The 24,166-nt window shown below is 47.5% G+C and overlaps 1 protein-coding gene across 1 annotated transcript in view; it reads left to right on the top strand.

The window, feature by feature from the left end:
- MBD4 (methyl-CpG binding domain 4, DNA glycosylase) overlaps positions 1 to 24,166 on the top strand; it is a 103,849-nt gene that overhangs the window by 40,862 nt on the left and 38,821 nt on the right. The gene's annotated exons all lie outside the window — the stretch shown is intronic.

Below are 24,166 nucleotides of genomic sequence, written 5' to 3'. Positions count from 1 at the left end.
GACAAAAGTGATGGAGGTGGTTGCAGTGCAGCTTCGGAGGTCTGGTGTTCCAGTCTAGCCGTACATCGACATCTGTATGTTGAAGGCCAGCTACCCCCAGGCAGTCATAGACCATTTCCAGACAGAGGTAAACCTCGTAACATCAGTGGGAGTACATTATCAATGTGCCAAGTAACACCAGACTCCTTTGCAGAAGCTCCAGAGCCATCCCGAAGGTGGGGCAGTTTCATGCCTGCCCACTGTAGCTAAGAATCATTCGGGCTATGATCCCATAATTTCAGCCTCTGTCCTCCAGATTAATGAGGATTGTATTGAGGCTGCTGTGACTATAGGCATCCTGCAATCAACCATGCTAGATGGCACATGCTGGCTCTACAGTGATACTTGAAGTCCCAGTCAGCACTGAATCCTGGAAACCTATAGGATTCTCTCAAGGTTTCAGAGAAAATTGCAAAAGATCTGCAGTGGTGGCTGCTAGGCTGAGATTGGGACAGTGGCAGTCTCTTCTCCTCCCAACCCCCCACCCTCACTCCCCTTCCCAGAGCGGATGATGGTGACCGATACATAACTACTGGGGGTTCTGGTATCTGCCTCCACATTAATTTCTTGTAGTTGCTGTTGATCCACTCTGCATTGAAGGCATTCCTACCATCCATAAAGGGAAGGTTAGTACATGTTCTCACAGGCAACACTACTGTCATGTGGTACTACAACAAGCAGGGTGGAGTAGTGTTCTTGTATTCTGTGCCAGGAGGCTCTGAGCCTCTGAAAGTGGCTGACTTGCCAGGTCATTTCTCTGGTTGTCCACCACCTTTGTGGGATCTTTAAACTCCAGGGCAGATAAACTCCGCACCGATGCCAAGTGGATCACGAATATGAGTTCTGCCCAAGGTAGCGCAAGTGTTTTCCAGCAATGTGGAAAATTCAGGCTCTATCTTTTTAGCACAGCAAAAAATTCACAATGTTTGCATTTTTCTGCGCTAGAGAACCCAAAAAGGCTATCTCTCACACGTTCCACCTAGAGTGGAGCTTTTGACTCTTGAATGCCTTTCCACCTCTACTCCTCTTGACACAAGTTCTGAAGAAGAAGAAGACTCATCAGACCTATGTCATCCTAGTGGATCCAGATTGGGTCAGAACGGTATGGTATCCAGAATGTCTGGGCATGAGCGTTTGTCCTCTGGTCAAGCTGCTACTTTGGGAGGGAATCTACTGTCGCGAGAACAAGGCAGTGTCTTGCCTCAAAGTCTCCACGCTCTGCACCTCCACACATTTAGATTGTGTGGTGGCAGTCAGTCTCCTTTGATCTTCCTACCAAAGCCATTGATGTCATTCTGGCAGCCAGACGCTGTCTCCAAAACTTGTGGCTTGGTTTGGCCACCAGATTGACCTCTGCTACAAGCTATGCTGTCTGAAGTGTTTGTTTTGTTTTTGGCCCACCAAGGACTAGCACCGGGGCACTGTAAAAGACTATTTGTCTGCTCTTTTGAGGTTGCTGGATCAGCCCTCTTTGTTTATATTGCCTGTTATGTTAAGTTCTCCTAAAGGTTTACAAAATGTTTTGGCCAAAGCCCTGTGTGATGTCTCATTTAGACCTAAATTTGGTTCTCACTTTTCTAATTTGCACCCTGTTTGAACCAATGCACAGCTGTTCACTATGCCTCTTGACCCTGAAAACAGTCTTTCTATTTGCGATGTCAGCTTGTCATGTGTAGCACTTTTGGTCTAGCCACCTTATTAGACATTCTTTCCAGGCAATCTAGTGTTGAAAATTCGAGCTGCATTTTGCTGAAATTAATCACACCATTCTATGTTGGACAGGCTATCACTCTTCCCACTGTCTTCCCCCCAACCCCCACTTCTAAAGTTGGGGAGAGACTCTACGAGAGCCATTGGTTTCTACAATCATTGTACCAAGGACTATTGGGTGGACAGTCAACTCTGTGGGTTAGCTTGGAGTCAAGAAGGGCAAGGCTGTGGAGGCAAGAACCACCTATGAGTAGATTGTTCGCTGCATAAACACCTACTATGTGCTAGCTAAGCAGCACCCACCTAATGGATTAAGGGCGCATTCCTCTCTAAGGCTGCTACTGCTGCATTAGCAAGCAAAGTGCCTATTCTGGATATCTGTTAGGCTGCTTAGTAGGCATTGGTATGCATGTTCACGAAGCACTCTTGCCTTGACCGTCAAGGTCGTAGGGATGGGAATTTTGGCTTTTCAATCCTGAAAGGCTTTTTGGGAGGTACTACTTTGGTGTCTATTTTCAAGGTGAGGAATCTGCGGTTAGAAGTATCAGAACAAGTCACTTACCTTTGTTAACACTCCTTTGGGTGGATGCTCTAACCTCAAATTCCACACAGACCCACCCTCTTCCTGATTCTGTGTAATGCACTTTTTTCCCATCTTAAAAGGTCTCAAACTAGAGGTCTGCACAATGGTCAAGAAAAACTTTCGGATGCACTCTGCATCTGAGGGCGCTGGCAAGTCAGTGAACCTGGGTGGTGCTTGTATGTGGCCTCGCTCGTTACTTCTGGAGCAGAACGTCATGCAATGCACCTACTTGCAAGCAGGAGTACCTATTTATTTTCATTTTTTTAAAATTTACGGATGCATTCGGATTCCTGGGGGAATATAAAAGGCTAAGGTTTCTGCAGTTAGAGTATCCACCAGAAAGAGTGTTGCCGAAGGTAAGTAACTTGTTCGTGGACACCCATCCGACACTTTTTAGTGTTGAGGACTACGAGGGCAGAAAGTATGAGGGTGGAAGCCCATCAGGTATCTCTGAGTGAAGCTCAAAGTCCTGTCTTCTGACATGTAAGAGGTCCTGGCAAGGTTCAGGGCTCAAGACACAACCTACACCTATAACCACTATTTTTCCACACTCACTTGAGTATCAGTCGATTTGGGAGCTGCTTTGAAAAAAGACTCACACTGAGGTTGGACACCACTCCTGAGGGAGTCTGTCCTCGAGCCCTGAGACTAGCCACAAGAGGCACTGACCTTCAGGCACAGCTCCTGGCCCCAACACCTCTTTACCCTGAAACTTCTTGACCCTGAGAAGACCCCTCCGCTCCAAAAAAGCCTTCGACTTTGGGCTCTGAGTCTCGACACACACCAATGCCAATTTGTCCCGAGACTCTAACAAGACACCCTCAGCTCTGAAACAAATATCCAAGCCGGCTTCTAGAAAGGTTTTGATGCAGGGATTGGAGTCAAGTGAATTTCCTGCTGCTATTGAGCACCCAAAGGTTGCCCATGTTAGAAATGATAAGATATTAATTCATCCCTCCACAGGGAAGATTTATGTTTGACCAGCCATCAGGAAGACACTCACACACTACGGACAACACCAATTGGTGAAAGGAAGCTTGCCTTTGAGAAGCAAATATTGGCGGAATTGCCATTCTATCTGATCCCGCAAAAAGGTAGGGACAAGGACACTAGTCCCAGAATTCCCATTCCCCAACCTCCAACATCACCTTTTCAGCCTGTCTACTCAGGCCACACAGGCTCTGATCAAGGGATTCTCTTTGATATTTAAGACCTATTTCGAGAGCCTCAGCCAGCTAAAGAAGGGGTGATCCTTGGGAGAATTACCATGTCGTCTCACAATACGAGACTGACCTAGAACCCTCTGTTCTGAAGTCCCTCTTCTCTCCCGTGGATGACACTGGCGTACTGTGCTGTTATCCAAAGGGCAACTGCAACAAATGATGGACGGAATGCTGAATGATTCAAACATTCTCCCCCAGTCAAGAGATCTGGGTTAAATCCATTGTTCTTTTGCCCATTATGCCACCGCAGTTTGGACCCAGCCATATGCAAATCACTCTTCACCCTCTGCCTCATGGGAACAGTCCAGACCGAACTGCCAAGCCAGGTCCTCCCTGGACCGGAAATAAGCACCCTGGGACCGGTTTCGGGGTATGTCATCCTTCATCAGCCAGTGGCACAGTGAGCAAGGGACCAACGTCTGGGCATACCCATCCCACTTAAAGTGAAAAGTGTAACTGCAACAAATGATGGACAGAATGCTGAATGTTTCAAACATTCTCCCCCAGTCAAGAGATCTGGGTTAAATCCATCGTTCTTTTGCCCACTATGCCACCCCAGTTTTGGACCCTGCCACCTGGCCTGGCAGTTCGGGCTGGACTGTTCCCATTGGGCGCAGGGTAAGACTGATTTGCATACGACTGGGTCCAAACTGGAATGGCATGGTGAGCAAAAAAACGATCGATTTAGGCCCAGATCTCTCTACTGGGGTGAATGTATGACATTGTTGTGAAATTGTTCCATCAATTGTTCTTTTTGCAGTTATCCAAAGGGCAGCAGACGACCACAATGTAAAATATGTAATCAAGCAGGAACACTACTTTTTGGTAAAGTCACTCCAAGACCGCGTGCGTCAGTTCAGTACCTACCAATCCCTTAGGTGAGGTTGTTGTGCCTCACCTCCTAACAGTGACTTAGCCACCATTACCCCTTCCCCATCACACCCAATCTGTCAACCGAGAATAAGGTTATTCATTCCGCAATGGAAGAAAATAACATCTGACAAGTTGTAAGGGTACCGCCCATAGATCCACAGCACAGAAAAATGCCATCTTGTCCTCATGCAATGAGTCAAGAAAACCTAAGACCATTGGAGGAGGAAGAAGAGCCTCTTCACCAAGGGAGCCAGTATCCCATCACTAGCAGGACCAAGGAGTACAATCCATGTACTTCCCAAAAAGGAGAGAACTCCATAACGTGTCCTAGACATCAGGCTGTTAAATTATACATCCTGTTGGAGCACTTAAAAATTAACCCCCTGCAAGATGTCATCACTTCATTCCATTCCTCTGCATAGAAGACCACCTGGTGACCTAGGTACCTATTAGGGATGCATATTTGCACATCTCCAATACCTCTGCTTTATGGTAAGTCGAAATTACAGCCAGTTGAAAGTTCTCCTATAAGGAGTCCCGGCAGCCCCAAGAGTATTCAGGTGCCTGGCGTTGGCGGTACAGCGGTGCCGCAATGTTATTCACGCATTGGTGATGCATTATGAAAGAATTTGTCTGGGATCTTAGCCTGTGCTTTTTCCTTACTTCTTCATATCTCATAAGTGATGAGGAAAATGAGGCAGACAGCCATTACCTACATTCTGGTTGTCTGAACTTGGGCGAGACAATGGTATTCAATGCTACTGTTCGATCCATCCACATGAAAATCTGCCAATGAGACCTGACCTGACCTGACCAAGGGCAGCTCATATATCCAAACCTGAGAGAGATACAAACCTAGGCATCTGGCAACTAAGATCTTAGAATTTGGTTACCACAAACTTCCAGAGGACTCTATACAAATCCTGCCTGAATACATGCATGTCTGTTAAGCAGCCAAGTGGAAAAAAAAATCCCAGTACTGCTTAGGAAAACAACACCACCTCTAGCATCAGTTCAGTATATCATCTGCTACTTTCTACATCTTCAAAAGACAGGATTAGCATACAATTCTATTTGTCTTTATTAGCTGCAGCAGCAGCTTACAAATAAAACTGACAACAATTGTACCTCCTTTAAACTTCCTGTGGGCAAAGCCTTCATGAAGGGCCTTACGAGTTCATTCATCAAAGAACTTCCCTCAGCCTGGAGCCCTCAATGTAATAGTAACAAGATATATGAGGCCTCCATCTGAGCTGCTACACACTCTTGTGAAATGCAGTTTTTGTCTTGGAAGGTGGCCTTCCTAACGGGCATTACCTCATTGAGAGTTAGTGAGTTGCTGGTATTATTGCTGGAGGTACCCTTTACCAAGGAGCTTAGGGATAGAGTAGTTTCATGAACAAGCCCAAAGTTTCTCTCAAAGGTGGTTCCCCTTTTTATGTAAACCATATGAGAGTTTCCTGTTTTCAAGTCATTGCAGAAAGGGAATTACACACACACTAGATGTCAAAAGGATCCTAATGCACTACATTGACAGAACAAACTTCATCAGACAAGCTAGGCAATTGCTGATCACTTTTGCAAAACCTCATCTGAAAAATCCCATTTCTAAAGGCAGCATAGCCAGCAAGATCATGAAGTGTATTCAAACATGTTGTGCTACATGTAGTACCTAGGGCACAATCCACTTGTGAGAAGGGAGCTACTATGGCGTTCTTGGGTAACCTTCCCATAGCAGAAATCTGTAAAGCTGCTACATGGTTAACACCACACGCTCCCTAAGCATTACTGTGCCCAAACCGTGTTTTATCTTCATCCACTCACTAGCCAGCACTTACAGGAGGCAGTCAAGCACTTCTGTGCAGAGCATGTGTATATATAGCAACACATGCTACAGAAGGAAAATGTTACCCTGTAACCATCGGTTTGCAGCCTGTAGTGCAGGCCAGCTCCCCCAACACTTCCCATCACCGCCTCACCAACAGAAAAAAAGAATTAGAAGATTTGAAGAGGATCACCTTTGATCTTGCAGGGCCCCTACACCCCTAATCCCCAGTTCCAGATTCAGTTTTAGACAGCATCTTTGTCACCCAGTATATCTCTGTACAACAGAAGTATTAGGAAAGGAAGAAGCTGTGTCTTTGCCACAGTAAAAGCCAGAAGCGATTGGGATTTTCTTTAACCAAGAAAATAATCAAGTGTCTCGCTGCTTTCTGGGGCACAGACACACAGTTGGGTTCCCCAGGAAGAAGCTAAATATGGTTTGGATGTTTTTTTCCCAACAAAAAAAGTCCAGTTTATGCATTGCTCCTTGCCAGTGTGGAGACACATACACATGTCTGTGCAACAGCAAGGAGCCCAGGCACTGTCCAGACTATTTCTTAGCCACAGAAAAAAATCCAAACTGGGGCACAGATATGTATGGTCCTCAGCAAGGAGCCTGAATTCTGTTTGGATTTTTCTTAGGCTAAGAAATTTCTGTCCTAATGGTACTTCTGACCACAACTTAACCCCCCTCCCGTCCATGCACCAGACTGGAGCCAGAGACTTTTGTAGCTGTGCTCTGGTGTGCTGACTCGAGGTGTCATGAGGCTCTGCCTTGACTCCATAACGCCCCAGAAGTGACACAGAGGTGCTGCATGTAAGCATCACCCCTGTAAGCCCACATCAGTCTTTCCTTGCCTTCCAATGCAGATCTGGAACTTCGCTCCCACCTTGTCGATTTTCTGATGACCCCCTAAAGCGACTCTTGAATAGTGTGCTAGAGAACAAATGCCCCCTGAATACTATTCAAGCTCTACATTGACTGCAAGAGGCACTTATAGATGCACACAAGGTGTGCCTTTGGTGCGTGGTCTCCAGACAAGACGTGAACTAGCATGATAAATGTGTTCTAATGCATCATAAGGTGACTAGAAGGCAAAGCTGTATGTTTTCAAACATAAGAAGTTGTTACGGTCTTCATGCAGGTCCCACTCCCTTTCCAAGTAGCGGACCTGGTCCTGGGGCCATTTTGGTGACCGCTCCACTTTTCGCTCGAAATCTTCAGGAACGCCCAAGTCCAGGCACAAGCATGGAAAATTGAAGTGGGACCCTGCAGCTGATTAAGGCCTTCAATCAATCAAAAGTCTTTATTCGACCAATAAAATGGTCATAAAAGCACATGTAAAAAAAACTTAATCGCATTAAACCACGAATAGCATAACGGCTCCACAGATACAATGAATAAAATATATAACAGACTTTCTATAAAAATAAAAAGATTATAAAATCTGTTATATTACATAAAATGTCATGAGTTCCATAGCCGCAAAATATGGTCATGCAAGTTACTGGGCAGTTTAAAAAGGAATGTGGCCTTCAAAGAGGCCGCGCTGCAAATCTTTTGTGCAGTTAAAGCTCCCTTGGGCCCTGCGGAACCACAGTGGCCTTCAGTCGGATTAACATTGGAAGGTCCTTCCCAAGCACATTTGTTCTTCTAGTAGCTGTCACCAGGGCTGTAGTGACTATGGTACAGACTTTCACTCCCACCGTGAGATCCGCCTTGGTCCCTGCCTTCCCAGCTCCACCAGTGCCAGTACCTCTGTCAGAACCTGAACCAACATTAGCCTGAGCACAGCCAATATGCTGCACAATTACAAAAGTGCCATTATGTAAGAAGCTGGATTTTTATGTAGTATAACTAGGTATACTAGGCAGAAAGTCCAGACAGCCCTTACTGGCTTGCAGGCCTTAGATTAATAATCCCAGATGCTCCATTTTGTGGTTGTGTGGACGTGCAGTTTAGGCTTATCAAAGGGTAATGTTGAGCATTTGTTGTACACACAGTCAGTAAATGAGAGACATGCTCAATAAGAAACGTGCGACCAATTTAAAATAATAACCGGTATTTTTAAATGTATAGTAACACCAAGGACTTCGTAATTGGGTAAGTACTTTTCATTTTACCAATTGTTGTAAGTAAAAATGTCACTCATGCGTTATACCCGGTAATGCTTTCCTATGGAGAAAGAAACCTGTACTGCATACACGTATTTGTAAACAAATCTCGAGGGTCCCCTTTAGGACTGAAGGTGCTAGGGGGCCAAAGTCCAAAGTACCACCAGAGGTTTGAGTTTACCTGTCCTGGAGACTCTGGGTGCAGAGGTGCTGGACAGGTTGGTACCCTTACATGCAACACCATAGGAAAGGGGGGGGGCACCTAGAAACAGGCTACAGAGGTAGACTTGGGGACAAGCCCAGGAGCTTCCAGGTAGGAGGGCTCGGTTTGTGGGGGTGTTGGGACCAGGGGGGCACAGTTGGTTGTCTTGGACCCGAGCTTGGGAGCTCAGGTGCAGAGGGTTTTGGTTGGTTGGTGCCTGTGTGTCAGAGGTACCCACGGTTCTCGGTTAGACCTCTCTCAGTGCTGGACTCTGCAATGTGGACGTCCCTCGCCGGCTGGTCTGTCTTTGTGGGGTTGAAGTTCGGATTGGACTCAAGCATGCTTTGGTTGCTGCAAGTGGTCCAGTGCCCCCAGGTATTGGTGCAGGGCACCTCCGGTTGGTTCGGGCATCTTCACACTTGGTGGGGAGGCGGTTCTGACCTCTTGGAGCATGGTGATCTCCTCCTGGGCAGCTGCTGCATTGGCGAACTCAGTAGTTAGCAGAACGGTGGACCAGACGTTGTGGTCGGTGCCTACAGGTCACAGAGAAGTGGTTCCTCAACTTCAAGGGAGATGCTGATGGCTTGGAGAAGTGCTGGTGGTCCTCCCAAGAAGGCTTTTGGAGGATGCTCAGCTGCAGTACAATTCGGGTTGTCTCGATTGTCGGGACAGGAGCTGGCAGGCAGGGTTTGGCGCCAAAAGTCCATTATTAGTCTACAGTTCTCCCTACTTTGTCTCTTCTTTGTCCTTCTTGTGTCATGGCATTCTGAGGTCCTGGTGTCAGGGAGCCAACTAAATACTCAATTTAGGGGTGTTAAGGGGACTGAACGGTAGTAGCCAATGGGCTACTTACACTTGGGGTCATACCCCCCACCCCCACTCAGACCACTTCCTGTGGGGAGTGAGCATAAACCTGTGCCAGAATTCCTAATTCCACCAAAATCAAAATGGTGAAACGCTTCATTCATGGGGCACATTAGGCAGCCCACCTTAGCTGTGCATAGCCTATTTCCTGGCTGTCCTGGTGCCAGATGGGCCTCAGGCAGGGAGTGGCATCTCCCAGGTCTGGGGAAGATGAGGTAGCATATCATGGGTGGCAGAGGCTTTGAAGCCTCTGGCCTTGGTATGCAGATTCACTAGCCTTCCTGCTGGAGGAGATGTGAACACCTTTCTCCAGAGCAAGCAATGTTTCTGGCCTCGGAGAACGCAGGCTGTCTCCTACTGGGGGTTGAAAACATGTCTGTGGTGGCAGGCTGGACGATACCAGTCAGTCAGCATACTAACAAGCTGGTAGGTTTTCAGGGGGAACCTCTAAGGTGCCCTCATATCTTAATAGTTCCACCACTGGCATCAGTATGTATTTATTAAGATAAGGTGTTTGACACCAAACACCATAGGTTTTAGTGAAGCCATCATGTAACTGGGGAACTCGTAATGACCAGCGCCTAGTACATATACTTAAGAAGGCTTCCCTGTTCACTTTTACTATCTAGCAATTGAATTAGACAGCACATGGGCATATCTGCTCATGCAGATATGTCCTCAAGTCTAGTATAATGCACCCTGCCTTAAGGCTGTAAGACCTTCTGTAGAGGTGACTTACATATACTGCATGCAGTGTCTGTGGGAATGGCACGAAGGGTGTGTGCCATGTTGTGTTTTCACATTTGTGTAGCGATTACGTTGAGGCAGGCTACCACACACCATAGTGCCCTTCCCCGTATGCTTAGATTTCGGAATAAACGTGGTAGGAGCCCGCTGCACTACATTTCCCAGCAAGGCAGTGGGAGATCGCCGAAACAAACGCCCTTGTAGCATGGCCCCTATTTAAGCACCTCCCCTTCCTGGGAACGTTGCTTGACAATCCTGGATTGGAACTCTGGTGTAGGCGGAAGGTATTCCCCGCAGGATTTGCCTTGAATCTCCACCCGCGTCTAGCCAGCATCCCGAAGACTCCTCACGGCGAGGAAGAAGAGAAGTGCTGTTTTCTCCTGTCTTTTCCAGCCAGGCGACCACGCAACAAGGAGCAGTCGGGTAACGGCAGGGAGGAGCGCCTCCCCGCCTGTAACTCCAATTGCTTCCGCAGTGTGCGTTTGTTTTGCACAGCTGAGAGGAGTGCCGGAGCGCTTCCTTCTCAGCCAGCGACTTGTTTTTCTTTCTCAGCGTGTCTGCTGTGTTCATAACGTCAGGAAGGAGCGCCAGAGCGCTTCCTTCTTATATTGATATTGTTTTTTGCCACCTTTTTTATCACGCTTAAGAACTGCATTTGAGACATCTACATCACGCTCCTTTTGTTTTACCTTCTGGTTTTCCTTCTCATGTACAGCATCCGCCGTGGCTACTTTCCATTGGCACTTTTGCTGTGGGGTTTAGCAGTGATAGAGCTCTCCCAGGATTTGGATGTTTTCCTTTGGCTCTGTTCTGCTTGTTTCTTTTGTTGTACTGACTCTCTTGAGGATTGGATGATGTCCCTGTTGTGGTGAACTTACAGGAGGATTGCAGGTTCCCTATACGAATTTCAGAAGGAAGGTTGCGGCAGGGCTTCTAGTGAGTGCGTGATTGGATTCTTACATGACCTTGTATGTGTTTTGAGGCGTGTCTCACTCCTATTTGTTTTCTTCTTGACTCTGTAGTCCTACAACCAAGAGGGACGCCACTCCAAGCCCAGACCAGGGAAGAAACGAGTGCTATTTACAACTCAGTTTGTTGTTTTACACCTTCCCCTTTCTTCCCCGGGGCGCTTCCTTCAGCAGTAGTGTTTCCATTGCTCTGCTGAGGTTGCGTTCAGAGGAATTGGGGAACCTTTCGGCTACCCATCGTTCCCGCTGGCCTCTGCGACAAGGTTAGTGGCGTTTTGATTGTGTTCTTGTGCCACTGACAGCCTGACAATTTGTCTGCACTGTTACATGCAGCCTGCAATGGCAGTCTGCATACGTTTGGTGGTGGGTCCCTAAGTGTGGCACAATACATGCTGCAGCCCTTGGAGACCTTCTTTAGTATCCTTGCCCTAGGTCCAGGGTACCATTTACTAGGGACTTACAGTAGTGCTAAAGGTCTTGCCAGTTGGGGAACAATTGCACAGTTACCTTTTTTTTAGGGAAAGAGCACTGGGTACCTGGGTAGCAGGAATCCAGTGCATTTCAGTCAAAATTGCATCAAATACCAAGCATAAAGTGGGGCTGACCATGTCAAAGAGGGGCACTTCCTTACACCCACCCCGCACCCCCTCCAAGGAAGAGAACGAGACTAACCTTTTCCAAGACAGTCTTCATCTTCTAAGTGGAAAAACCTAAAAACCTAGAGAGGCCATCTGCATTCGCATGGTCAGTCCCAGGTCTGTGCTCCACTGTAAAGTACAGTCCCTGTAAGGAGATAGACCACCTCAACAGTTTTGGGTTTTCACCTTACATTTGCATCAGCCATCTGAGAGGCATGTAGTAGGTTTGTACAAGAAAGTGAGTACCAAACAGGTTTGGTCTCAGCTTCTTCAGACACCACAGCAAAGGCTTCCCTCTCAATACCACGTCAATCCTGTTATCTGGGGAGAATCCTCCTGCTAATAAAAGCCACAGGCTGGTCATGGCCATCACCATTTGTTTGGGATAGTACTGCTCCTATCCCATGTTTACCGGCATCAGTTGCACTATGAACTGGTTAGATTAATCTGGAGCTTTGAGAATGGGTGCTGAACACATTGCTTCCTTCAGAATGTCAGAAGCCTTTTGACAGCTCTGTCCAGTTTACATTCTTTGGTTGCTTCTTGAAGGCCATCTCTGTGAGGGGTACCATAAAGGTACCAACTCCCTTCACCAACCTCCTTTAGTACCCAGGCAAGCCAAGGAATGCCCTGACTTGTCTGGGTTGTTTGAGCTACCCAGTCTACAGTTGTTTGGATCGTGGGCAGTAAGGGTTGAACTTGGCCTCCACTTACAAATTGGCCCAGGTATACAACAGATACAGGCCCTATCTGTCCCTTGCTTGCCTTGATAGTGAAACCTGCACTCTGCAGAGCCTCCAGGACTTTGCCAGGGTGGATCAGGTGATCCTGCCAAGTGGACCTATAGATAGCAGTATTTTCGAGGTACGCTGCACTAAAGGTCTCCAACCCAGCAAGGCATTTGTTCACCAACCTTTCGAAGGTGGCAGGGACATTCTTTAATCCAAATTACATTACAGTGAACTTGTACTGTTCATCTGGGTCGATAATACTGACTTCTCTTTTGCTCCTGGGGTCAGGCCAATCTGCCAGAACCCTGATGTCAAATCAAAAGTACTGAGAAATGTAGCTATCCACAACCTGTCAATTAACTCATCAGCTCTTGGGATAGGGTGTTCACCTGTCTTGGTGACCGCATTGAGACCTCTACAGTCCACACAAAACCTCAGCTCTGGTTTACCACCCCTAGAATGAGGCTTGGGGACTAAGACCACTGGGCTAGCCCAGGGACTTTCAGAGGGACAATCAGCCCTAACTAGCATCCTGCTGACTTCAGCCCTTGTGCTTTCCTTAGCATGAGCAGACTTTATATTTTGTTTTTGACAGGTGAGCTGTCTCCAGTGTCCACATCATGGGTACACCAGGTTATCTGACATGGGGTAGGGGACAGAGCCCCATGTGGTAATGTCATCACCCTCAACAAATTTAGGGACAATCCCATTGGGGATTTTGGGATCAAATGTTTCCTCTCCCTATTTACTTTGCTGCCACCACTTATGGGTCCTAAACTCATCTCTGCTCTCTCTTTCAATGGCCAGGATTTTGGCCTCAAGGGTTGCTCTTTTGGCTAGTCTCATAAGGACTAGATCCCCTTCATCTAGTTCTTCCTCCTGACTTGAGTGGACTGACCTACCCCCAGTAGGGGCAGACACTCCAGGTACAGTTCTACGGTAGATGGGAGGGGTTGCCTCATCACCTTCTCTAGTTAGGTTGGGGTGTGGAGGGAAATACCCTCAGGAGTACTGTCTCCAGACTTGTGTACACTGATCACATCCTCAGCTATGGGATTGTCAGTTTCATCTGTAAGATGGGTGGCATCAAACTCTGAAAGTGGCTCCTGGAGCCTTTATTTTGTAGGGGTTGAGCCAGTTTTTATTTTATAATAAGGATCCTTGCCTGCTGTGCCTTAAGCTGCAGATAAGGGGTCAGGTCAAGCACCTGAACAATCTCCCCTGCGGAAGACTTTTTCTAGTAAAGTTGGGACCTTTTAGAAATCTAGAAATATTCTAATGTACTTTTTAAAGCCTAACTAACTAGAATACTTTATACATTTCTAATACAGTTGGAAATGGAGGACTTAACACAAGGCTCTAACAGTTCAGATTAGAAAATGTGGGAAAAAAGCAAAACATTTCAAAAATAATTTTTGAATAAAGTCAGTTGTGGGTTTCTTCGTGGAATCACCTATTGACCAAGTGGTATCAGCAAATGCAAAGTCTTGTAGCCCACAGGTGATCCACCAATGTAGTAAACTGGCTTTTTGTTGTCTACCAAAACGAGGTATACTATGTAGAAAGTCCAGATGATCCTTATTGGCTTACAGGGCTTAAATTCATAATCCCAAATGCTCTCTTTTGTGATAGTGTGGGCGAGCAGTTTAGGCTTATCAGAGAGTAGTGTTAAGCATTTGTTGTACACACAGTGTCTGTAAAAGAGACACACGCTCAAGAAGAAACTCAAGACCAATTTAGAAAAAATAACCGCCATTTTTATATTTATTTTAACACCGAGAACTTCATAATTGGGTAAGTACTGTTCGAGGCATATGAGCTGCAGATTGTACACTTAGCATAGATCGCCATCTGGTGTTGGGCCCGGATGTTTGCAGTTTGTTTTTCTTCTTGGACAGTCTTTGGAAGTCACGAGTTTGGTGACTCCTCCTTCGGTCCGTACTGCGCATGGGCTTCGGCTCCATCCTCAGATTGTTTTTTTCCGCCATCGGGCTCGGTTGTGATACTTCGTGCTCCGGCTTCGAACTTCTACGGTTCCAGCCTCGACGGAAAATCCTCGTTTCTTCGAGTTTCTTCATCATCATCTTCATATCTCGAAGCGGCACTTTTCTCCATCCCGTACATCGGCACCGGCCTTCGGGCCCTCCTCGACTCCGGTCCCGGCCGATGGAAAGGACTCCGTTCAAAAAGTGCCCAAAATGTGGGTCTAAATTTCCCCACACCGACCTCCATCAGGTGTGTAATCTTTGCCTCTCTCCAGAACACGAGGCCAGAGACTGCCCCGCCTGTAAGTCTTTTCGATCGAAGAAAACCATCCGGGATCGAAAAGCTCGACGCACCATGGCGCACTCATCGTCTGCAGCTCCACCGGACATCTTCGGAGACGGCGCCGAAGCTTTGGGGCAAACACACACCGAGCAGAAAGAAGACGTCGTCAGCGCTTCCGAGGCCGACGACTCCGACGTGGAGGACATCACACCGGCGCAGCAGGCCGTGAGTACTGTGCCCCCTCCCACCCCCGCGCCCAAAACCAAAGAGACTCAGGTTACTCCCTCGCCTGCCGGCCTGGGCAAAACCAAGACCAAAGCTTCGATCACCCCACCTTCGGGCTCGGTGTCGAAGCATCCAAAGTCTCACGGCAGCTCAGGATCGAGCCAGCCGACGCCCGGTGCCGAAAAACGGCATCCGGCACCGAAGAAAGCAATATCCAGCTCGACTCCGAAGCCACCGGTGCCGAAGCCTGGACTCTCGGTGCCGACCAAACATAAATCTGTCGGCACCGACGCTTCGGCGCCGAAAACTCCTTCGACGCCGAAAAAACCGGAGACCCCAAAAAAGCATGGCGCACACAAACCATCGAAGTCCTCGGTTCCGAAATCACCGGTGCCGACGGACGATTCGACGCCACTGGCTCTGTTTACACCAGACCCTCTACAAAAGACTCTGTCCAAAGATCCAAAAACTGGACTATTGACTTTAATTATCAAGAAAAGACGCCTTGATACTCCGGCTCTTCCTCCACCACCCAAACGGAAGGACTCTGCTACTTCTCCCCTCAGAGTGCCCTCCCCACTACCACCTCCCCTACCTCCTCCACCCCCTCCCCCTCCCAGGTCTCCGCCACCTTTACCTCACTACTCTCCGGCCCCGTCCCCAGATCCGGACGACGGGGACCCGGACAATTACCCGGCGGACGCCCCAATGGATCCCACTCCACCAGGGACCCCAGACCCGTGGGAGGATTACAATAACCCTGATGTACCCGATATTCCTCAGGACGACCTATACCCATCCAGGCCGTCTCCTCCAGAGGACTCCTTAGGGTTCCATCATTTAGTGCAGAGAGCAGCACACTACCATGGGGTGGACATGCACACTGAACCAGTGGAAGACGACTTCTTACTGGATACATTCGACATACAGGACAAATCCACCTCTATCTTACCCATGCTTAAGGGTGTCACCAAGCATGCCGCAGAGGTGTTCAAAGACCCTGTCAGGGCCAGGGTACTAAACCCTAGAATAGAGAAAAAGTATAAGGCGGCACCCACAGACCCTGCATACATTAAGGGCCCTGCTCCCTTAGATTCCCTAGTTGTCTCTACAGCTAGAAAGCGGGCTAACTCCCAGTCCTCAGGAGAAGCCCCACCACCAGACAAGGAATCCAAACTCCTAGACGCGTCTGGCAAGCGCACCGCCTCTCAAGCTGCAAACATGTGGCGCATTGCAAACACACAAGCGCTACTTGCGCGCTATGACAGAGCACACTACGATGAACTTGAGGCTCTTATGCAGCACCTCCCCGAGAAACACAAGCGTAGGGCTCATGAGCTAATACAGGAGGGTAAACTCATTACAAACACCTCCATTAAATGTGCCCTCGATGCAGCCGACACTGCTTCTAGAGCCATAAATACCAGTGTCCTGCTTCGTCGCCATGCCTGGCTCAGGATCTCAGGGTTTAAGCCTGAAGTCCAGGCGTCCATACTCAATCACCCCTTTGACCAACAAACGCTCTTTGGGCCCAAGGTAGACGAAGCGTTGGAAAAGATGAAAAAGGACACAGACACAGCAAAGTCTATGGGGGCACTCCAAACACAAGCGTCTAAACGTTCCTTTCGACGCTCCTCCTTTCGTGGCACAGGCAGAGGCTTCTCCACCGATAGCACCTCTACCTCTTACAAATCCCCTCCTCAAAATACCTTTTCAAAGGGCAACCAAAGGGGTGGTTACAGAGGCAATAACAATAAGGGCAGGGGCAAAACTAACAACACCCGTTCTGCCACCCCGCCCACACAATGACTTCCCTCCGCTCCCCCCAGACCATTCCACTCCGGTCGGGGGCAGACTGCAAAACTTTATCCACGCATGGGAGTCCATAACATCGGACAAATGGGTGACCCAAATCATTCGGTCAGGGTACTGTCTCGAGCTAACATCTACCCCACCCAATATCCCACCAAGGCACCGCCCAATGTCTCAAGAACATTCCACACTGCTCAAACAGGAGGTACTCTCCCTCCTCCAAAAACACGCTATAGAGCAGGTCCCCATCAATCAGCAAAATCTAGGGGTTTACTCCCTATATTTCCTAATACCAAAGAAAGACGGGACCCTCAGGCCCATTCTGGACCTCCGGCCTCTAAATGCCTACATACATTCAGACCATTTCCATATGGTCACCCTACAACAAGTCCTCCCGCTCCTCTGTCAGGGAGATTTTCTCACAACATTGGATCTGAAAGACGCATACTTTCACATTCCAATACACCCCTCTCACAGGAAATACCTCAGGTTCGTGGTGGACGGGCAACATTACCAATTCACGGTTCTCCCCTTCGGGGTCACCACCGCACCACGGGTGTTTACCAAATTCCTAGCGGTAGTAGCAGCACACCTCAGACGTCAACACATTCACGTCTTCCCTTACTTAGACGACTGGCTGATAAAAGCCGCGTCTTACCATCAATGCGTGCAGCATACAAACAGCACCATCCAACTGCTCCACCAGCTAGGCTTCACGGTGAACTACCAAAAGTCCCACCTCATATCATCTCACACAAAGCAATACCTCGGGGCCACTATAGACACCTCCAAAGGTATTGCCTATCCAAACACAGCCAGAATCACAAGCATTCAAGCCTTACGCAAAACGTTCCTTCCCCAACACTCTCTCCCAGCAAGAGTGTTCATGAAGCTCATAGGAATGATGGCGTCTTGCATCTTTATAGTGCCCCATGCAAGACTACACATGCGTCCACTTCAAGAGTGCCTAGCACAACAGTGGAACCAGGCCCAGGGTCAGCTGACGGATCTGGTGTTGGTGGACGGCCGCACACATCACTCTCTGCAGAGGTGGAACACCACAAACCTTTCAAAAGGGCGGCCGTTCCTGGACCCGGTTCCTCAGGTGATTCTAACAGCGGACGCATCGCTCTCCGGCTGGGGAGCGCACCTCCTACACCTCACAATGCAAGGTCTATGGACGCCACAGCAAAAATTGCTCCACATCAACCATCTGGAGCTCTTGGCGATCTTTCTAGCCCTAAAATCTTTCCAAAAACAGATTTCGGGCAAAGCAGTCCTCATTCGCACAGACAACATGACTGCAATGTATTATATCCAAAAACAGGGGGGGACACACTCTCCCCAGCTCTCCCGCTTAACCCAGAGCATATGGAGATGGGCAATTCCCCAAAACATCTTTCTCCTGGCACAACACGTTCCAGGCGTACAAAACACCATGGCAGATCTGCTCAGCAGACAAACGCAACAACTACACGAATGGGAACTGCATCCGCAAGTTCTTCAACCATTCTTCCAACAGTGGGGGCATCCTCAGATAGACCTCTTCGCCACCCACGAAAACAAAAAATGCCCAAGCTTCGCCGCCAGATACCCACACCCATTGTCCAAGGGCAATGCGATATGGATGAACTGGTCAGGCAGATTTGCATACGCCTTTCCACCTCTCCCACTAATTCCATTAGTGGTCAGGAAGCTACAACAGCACTCCCTCACACTCATTCTGGTAGCTCCGACGTGGGCCAGGCAGCCGTGGTACACCACGCTACTACAACTATCAGTGGTACCACATCAAAAACTGCACCTATCCCCATGCCTCCTAACCCAGAACAATGGAGAAATCAGGCACCCGGACCCAGCTCAGCTCAACCTGGCGATCTGGCTCCTGAAATCCTAGAATTCGGATACCTTAACCTTCCCCCTGATTGCATGAACATCATCATGGAAGCCAGACGTCCTACCACTAGAGCATGTTATGCCGCAAAGTGGAAAAGATTTGTTATTTACTGCCGTAACAATACAATCAACCCTTTAGATGCATCCATACAGCACATCATATGCTATCTGCTCCATCTTCACAGGTGTAACCTGGCATATTCATCCATACGCCTACACCTAGCAGCGATCGCTGCTTATCTACAAAACAGACAGCATTTATCTCTCTTCAGAGTGCCCGCTGTTAAAGCCTTCATGGAAGGCCTTAAACGAGTAATTCCTCCCAGGGCACCACCTTCCCCTGTATGGAACCTAAATTTAGTTCTTACACGACTAATGGGTCCGGCCTTCGAACCAATGCATAAATGCGAGCTACAGTTTCTCACCTGGAAAACAGCTTTTCTCGTAGCTATCACTTCCCTTAGAAGGGTTGGTGAAATACAAGCGTTCACCATACAAGAACCCTTCATACAAATACATCACAGCAAGGTCATACTTCGCACAAATCCGAAGTTCTTGCCCAAGGTCATTTCCCCCTTTCATCTCAATCAATCGGTGGAATTACCTGTCTTCTTCTCGCAACCCCAATCTGTTGCAGAAAGAGCCTTACACACACTCGATGTAAAAAGGGCCTTGCTATACTACATACAAAGAACGCAACCCTTCAGGAAGACTAAACAATTATTCGTCTCCTTCTCTCCACCACATAAAGGCAACCCCATTTCTAAATCAGGGATAGCTAGGTGGATTGTAAAATGCATACAGATTTGCTACCAAAAGGCTAAAAGAACATTATCTGTTCCGCCTAAAGCCCATTCTACAAGAAAGTTAGGGGCTTCTATGGCCTTTCTAGGGAATATACCCTTAGATGACATCTGCAAAGCAGCCACATGGTCTACACCGCACACCTTCACAAAACATTACTGTGTAGATGTGCATTCCAAGCAGCAAGCTAGAGTGGGCCAGGCTGTACTAAAGACACTATTTCAAACCACTGCAACGGATACCGGTGGTCGCCGCTAGGGTTGGGTACTGCTATATAATCTATGCTAAGTGTACAATCTGCAGCTCATATGCCTCGAACGGAATATGCTACTTACCATTATGCATCTGTTCTTGGCATGTAGAGCTGCAGAGTTGTACACGCCCACCCGCCTCCCCGGCTACCTGTATCCGTTCCAGTACATCTTATTTAGATACTACACACATGGGTTTCTCACTGTGATTACCAAGCTCCATCATTTCCCTGTTGGCGAAAAACAATCTGAGGATGGAGCCGAAGCCCATGCGCAGTACGGACCGAAGGAGGAGTCACCAAACTCGTGACTTCCAAAGACTGTCCAAGAAGAAAAACAAACTGCAAACATCCGGGCCCAACACCAGATGGCGATCTATGCTAAGTGTACAACTCTGCAGCTCTACATGCCAAGAACAGATGCATACTGGTAAGTAGCATATTCCTTCCAGTTTTCAATGTTTGCAGGTAGTAAAAATGTCACTCAAATGCGTTTTTACTCTGTAATGCTTTCTTATGGTGAAAGTGTGCCTTTTGCTTTACAAGTGGGCCACCGAGTGGGTGCTGGATTTGCCCGCAGGTTAGTGATCCGTCATTTCCAACAGATGGGTCTTGCATAGTTTAGAAGGACTATGTCCTACCTTTTCCTTCTTCCCCACACAGTATTCCTCCTGCACTAGAAGGAATTTTGGAAGAGTATCTGTCCTTGCTGCTAGAGGTGTGCCTTTTGCTTTACAAGGGTGCCACAGAGTGGGTGCTGGATGTGGATAAAGGCTGGGGTTGTTATTCCTACTGTTTCGTCGTCCCGACAGGGCCTCAGGCCTACTTGAACCATCCGATCACTTTCCTGCGGAAGGAAAAGTTTTGAAGGCCCACATTAGCTCAGATTCTTTCTGTCCTGGACTCTAGAGGCTGGATGGTGTTCTTGGACGTGTAGGACATGTATTTTCATATTCCTTGTATACATATACCATGTATTCTCATATAGATCCCACAGGTGTTACCTATGGTTCAAGGTGGGTCAGGAGCATTTTCAGTTTGCCATGCCCCCTTTAAGCTTCACTAGTGCCCTACTGATTTTATAAGTGATCGTATTGGTTTCTGCCCACTTTCTGAGTTGGGGTGTGATCAGTATCTGAACGACTGGCTGCTGAAAGTAGGCTTTGCTCCGGATGGCAGAAAAACTTCTGACTTTGTTAGGGTTTCTCATAAGCAGAACAAAAGTCACAACCTGAATCAATCACAGAGGCTTCTATTCATTGGGGGTAATCTTGGGCACAGTGAAGTTCAAGATTTTCCCCCCTCTGCAACAAGTCCAGGACATTCAGGCTAATATCCTGATGTTTCAGACTTGATCGTAGATCACAGTGAGGGTAGCTCTGAGGCTTCTTGCCTTTTACCCTCATGCTCATGCTTGACAACTGTCACATGTGAGCCCTGCACTGGGGTCTAAAGTCCCAAGATGCCCCTGAGAGCAGGCTATATGTAGAACAGATTTAAAGTTTTTCCAAAGTTATTATAATTATGAATGTACTGATTGTGAATAGACAGTTGACCTGCCAACAAACATAAAATATGGTGGCTATTTGTTTGAGTCGTTTGTCTTATTTCGAGGAAACTAAAATAGAATTTACTTTTTAGGAATATGTTGGATGTGGGGGTATTAGAGTTAATTAATTGCTAGGATAGATTGGGTCTGCACAGGAAATTCCTGGTACGGTGTAGGAATAATGCTAATACTAGCTCATTATGAAATTCAAAATGTTAATTAACAATGACCTTGTACAAAGAGTTGCTACGCTGGTCACTATACATAAGGAGGGCAAACCCAAAACCAACGAGCCCTCGTATAGGCCGATTTCCCTTCTAAGCGCAGAGCCCAAAATTCTGGCCAAGCTCCTCGCAAACCGTCTAGTCAAAGTAATTGGCGGTCTGGTTCATCCTGATTAGTCATGCTTCATGCCGCTCCGTAACACGCCACTGAACCTGCGTAGAGTACATGGGTACTTGGGAGAGCAGCTACGATCCAAGAAGAAGCCATATTTGTATCATTAGACACGTCCATAGCGTTCAACACCATTGAGTGGCCTTACTTATTGGCAGTCCTTGCAAAAATGGGGTTTGGTCCAGAATTCATTCATTGGGTATGGATCTTGTATTAGGAGCCCCTTGCGCAGATCGTGGTCAATAACAAGCAGTCTGACAAATTCACATTGAGTCGGGGGACCCGTGAGGGATGCCCTCTTTCCCCTCTCCTATTCGCCCTTGCCCTGGAACCGCTGGCGGCATGGATTCGTCAGGACCTAGTAATACGAGGTCTACGCTGGTCCCCAGATTGGGAAGACCGTATCTCTCTCTATGCCCTTGACATTTTTTTATTCCTAACCTCCCCGAGAAAATCATTGGTGAGTGTCTTAGAAATCTTGGCAATCTTTGGCAGATTCTCTGGATTCTCCATCAACTGGAGTAAATTCCTCCTATACGTCCTCAACGGAGACCCACCTATTCCACCACAGGGCTGCCCAATTCAAATTAACACAGTGGGCTTCAAATACCTAGGTATATTTATCTCCTTAGATCCAACACTCCGTTTTAATTACAATCTTCTCCCGCTGCTACAGAGACTTAAACGCAATATAGCAAGTTGGAAAACTCTTCTGCTTTCGCTGTTGGGCAAAGCAGCCCTCTTCAAAATGATGTCACTACCCCGCTTTCTTTTTGCACTGCAGAACTCAATGGATCATGTTCCAGTGACCTACTTTAAAGAGATTGAGAGCCTACGGAGTGACTTGTTATGCGACGGGAAACCTCACATAGCACTGACCAAGCTCACTCTGAATTGGCACGGCGGGGGAATTAGCCTCCCAGGCATCAAAAAATACTACTGGGCGGCACACCTTGCTGCCATCAATCATGGCACCTATGGTCGACCTGACGATCCGGGCTATGCCATGGACAGATGGTTGTTGTCGGGAGAGACCTACAGTAGGGCACTCTATTCTAAACCCAAAGATACCCCTTGACTGGACCAACTGACCACTCAGTCCGAATATGGCACACCGTTAACAAAACTATGGGATGGGAGCAAAAACTCACATTGGCAACCCCCTTATGGGACTGAAAAATTAGGTAACTTGTGGAGATCGAAGGGATTCGATAGATGGGACCTCATCGGGATCTCACAGATCAAGGATATGTGGGAGAAGGGCAAAGTGAAAACATTTGCCTTTCTGCAACAACAATATGACTTAGCTGACTCAGAGCACTTTAGATACACCCAGATCCGTCACGCACTACAGTCCCACTTCCCGAAAGACTCCTCCCCCCCCAGAACCCTCCCCACTGGAGGATCGACTGTTAGATGGTCACCTACCAGAGAAAATCATATTGATAACCTATAAGAAATTGATCAATAACACGGCAGACTCCCTCGGACCAATACGTGAGAAATGGGTGAGGGATGGCATTGAGTTAGATGATGAAGATTGGCAGGAAGCAGTGTCCTCCCCAAGAGTAGTAGCAATCTTGGCTAGGCTCAGGCTAGTACAGCTCAAAATTATCCACAGAGTGTATGTCACAGGGCCTTGTCTACTTCGCATGGGTAGGGCTGAAACGGGAGATTGTAGGTGACAATGCAGCCAGGAAGGCACAGTTCTACAGATAATATGGGCATATTGGCGCAAAATCCATGACATTCTAAGCGAAGTGCTCACACTCGTCCCCCCCCCCCCCCCCCTGAAACACGTAGATGCCTCTTGAACATATGGGAACCTACTGACCTGAATAGTCACCACACGCAATAGATCACATTGGGATGCGTGCTGGCAAAAAGGAACATTGCACAATTGTGGGGCGCGCCACACCAACCTACAGTAGAGGCCTGGAAAGAAGACCTAGACTGGTGTGTGTGTATTGAGAAAAGACTGTTTCTACAGCCCGGGGCTGCCCTAAAAAGTGGTCCAAAATATGGGACCCCTGGAACTCCTACCAAGGATATATTTGTAACCCGCCACACAGCATTGATTCAGACGATCCGCCCACCCCATAACTTGTTCCTGCAGTACTGTAACGCAAAAATCTGTCTATTATTGCACTCACTGATTGAAATGTACTTGATTCCTCTGTATTGTATACTACATGTCGATGAATGTTTAATAAAAAAGAATTAAATGACCTCATCACTGATCAAAATATATCAAGCCATAAATTATTTTCTCTGAATGCTCATCCACAAAACGTAACTTCTCTGTTGTTGCTTAAATTCTTTATTGAAAAAGCTTGCAAATGTCACCATGTTTTGAGTTTTTTTTCTACTATCTATATATATATACATATATATATATATATATCTCTCATTATCTCATGGACCTTATTTTTTTTTGTTTTCTTCTAGT

This window comes from Triturus cristatus, chromosome 9, assembly GCF_964204655.1.
Source record: "Triturus cristatus chromosome 9, aTriCri1.1, whole genome shotgun sequence".
NCBI classification, from domain to species: domain Eukaryota; kingdom Metazoa; phylum Chordata; class Amphibia; order Caudata; family Salamandridae; genus Triturus; species Triturus cristatus.
Note: the sequence above shows the minus strand (reverse complement) of the source record. Positions and strands in the feature narration are given on the sequence as shown.